This window comes from Egretta garzetta, unplaced genomic scaffold (assembly GCF_000687185.1).
Source record: "Egretta garzetta isolate BGI_Z169 unplaced genomic scaffold, ASM68718v1 scaffold692, whole genome shotgun sequence".
Classification (NCBI taxonomy): domain Eukaryota; kingdom Metazoa; phylum Chordata; class Aves; order Pelecaniformes; family Ardeidae; genus Egretta; species Egretta garzetta.
The window spans coordinates 634,591-637,323 of NW_009258787.1; positions in this window are offsets into that span (position 1 = coordinate 634,591).

Sequence of the window (2,733 nt, forward strand, 5' to 3'; positions counted from 1 at the left end):
AGCTCGCTCGTGCGGCGCCGCCGGTGACTTTCCTGCTTCACGAAGCGGTTTCTCATTCAACGTCTGCTCCTTTTGCTCGCCACATTCCACTTCTCTCTCTTCACCTCAGCAAGAGAAAGAGAGCTTCAAGTCCTGACCTGCAGACACAAATATGCTTAAACCCAAACAAAAATGTTTCCATGGAAATTTAAGGATCTGCTATTGGAACATGCCCTCTCATTTCAGCCTTTTTTTTTTTTTTTTTAAACTGTTTTTCTACAAACTTGTTTTACATCCTACTTTTGAGGACGAAAGGAGCTGGCAGGTTCCTTCCCAGAGAACACCTCCCCAGCTCGCAGCACGCTTGGCTAGCAGCCGCCAGATGCTGGCAGCCCACCCTCACGCTCAGAAGGCTTTCATCGAGGAATGCTGCAGAGTCTTCAGGCATGATGCAGAGCCTCAAATAGGAGCCCTGATACAGCTCATCTTGTGACACCGTCTCAATAAACCTGCGAGCCAAGAGTTTCTGTACCTCCCGAAGTTAACCCAGGTCATTTTTGGCATTCCTCGAGGGCTCTGTGCGTGCACCCTTTGGGAAAGTGATCAGCAGATCCCGAGATAGAGCTGGAGCGCACGCTTGCCTGGGGAAGGATCTTCCCCGAGAGGAAAGCAAGCGGTGCTGCCCGCGGGCAGGGGGCAGGCAGGGGCAGCAGCGTGAGCTGCCCTCGCCCCTGAGGCCAGCGCTGCCGTGAGGGTGGCTGGAATCGCCCAACCCCCCCTTGCCGGAGAACGGCACGCCGAGCTGTCGTCACATGCACCGCGGGCAAGGCAAACGCTTTGGTCAGCCTGAGATCATGGAAGGTGACGTGCCGAGGACAGCGCGCTCTGTTTAACGGGATCTCACTTGGAACCCATGGACGGGGAGGAGGAGGAGGAGCTGAGCAGCACCCGGCGGCTCCTGCTGTGGGAGAAACTGCAAGAGCGGGCAGCAGCGCTGGGGCGGGGAGGGGCTGCAGGCAGGCAGCCCTACGCCCTGGTGGGTCCACCCAGCACTGGTCCTCACCCAGTGCCACACTGGCACTTGTACACGTTGGGAATTACCACGCTACAGCAACCACCAAATATTTAGATACACTCCAAGGCCTTCCAGGCAGAGTTCTTGCTCTCGGGAAGTTGCTCCGCATTTGCTCAAGAGTGACCTGCAGTCGGAAGGGAGCCCAGCTGGTTTCTGATGACAGCTGCTGACAGAAGCACGATGATGCCATTTACCTAAGAGGAGAAGTGATGACTCAGATCCCTGGGTTTTCCCTTTGCCATTCTTTCCAGAAGGTAACGGGGACCCTCAGTCACTTCAAAACCATCTGGATTAGAGGGAAGAAGAGAAGACATCAAGCATGCGTGCGCACTTGCCAGCTCAGGAGGATCTTTAGAAGCACCTGCCTAGGGAACTGCTGGTGCAAATTCACCTTCATCATCCCACTGACAGCACAACCAGCAGGGCTTCCCCCATTGTTATCGTAGCACCTTGAAACCACAAGGAACACAAAGTTAAAAAGCTGATTTGGAAAAGCGCCGGCCATGTTCCACACTCGCTACCAAGGGAGGCCACCTTCAAGAGAAGAAGGGGCAACGCAAGGGGCCGGAGAACCCGCCGGCAGGGCAGCCTTTCCGTCCCCACGCCCCAGCCCGCGGGCAGCACACTGCGCACACAGGGCAGCGCTTTCAGCAGAGGTGGAGACGGCGGCTCTGCGTGGCTGGGAAATGACGGATTATTCCGGTGAACTCCCGCACGCTAGCCTGCTGTTACCCACTACAAAAGCAAGCCAACTGGGAACCTTTCAGTAGGTGGCAGCAGAAATGCATTATCAACGCAGAGGATGCCTTTCGGGACACCCCTTCTTGGCAAATCACCCCTTTAGGCACATTGCTTCGGGTCAGATACTGTGCCCCAACCAGACTTACGCCAGCAGAGTCAGGCCAAACGCAGAGAACCTGGGTTGGGAAACTCACTCAGATTCTGAAAATCCCCACGTTTTGCTGTGGCGAAAGCGTTCCTCACCAAACCGCCTCTTGCAAAACGTGGCAAGTTCCCTAATTTGGTGCTTTGGTTTCTATGGCCCTGCAGAGCCGGCACGGCTCACCAGAACACCTCCCAGCAATAGGGCTTTTGCAAAATCACACCACACCTTCACCTCGTGCAGTCCCGGCCAAACAAGGCCACTTTAAAAGAAAAATGACTTCCATAAATTCCAAAGACTCAACAAATCAGCAACAAGAAGATGATGTAAGCCCCCAACTAAGCAGCTTTCCTCCCTACTTCAGACACGCTCGAGCTCGGCTGCCCCGCAGCCCGGGCAGGAGCAGAGCTACAGGGAGGTGAGAGGAGCGGGCGGCGGTGGGGCCGGGGGCGTGACGGCCTCCCCGCATACCTGGCCGGCAAGGTGTGGCTTTGCAAAGCTGACTCAGGGCTGGGTCAGGTCTCCTACACGCAGAAGCACGCTTTCCCAATCATCGTTTCCTGTTCTCCCAGGCGAGATGGAGCAGCCAGGGGCAGGATGGAGGTTTCTCGGGCACAGGCAGTCCCCCTCCCCAGAGCTGCTGGGCGTAGAGGACAGCGAGGAGGGACGGCAGGGGGCTGGTGACTAAGGCGAGGACAGCGGCACTGGTTTTGTGACTAACCATTACTCATGCAAGGAGGAATTTGGAGAGGGACCCGCATCCAGCTCGGCTCGTTGCTTTGGATATTTCTGCACC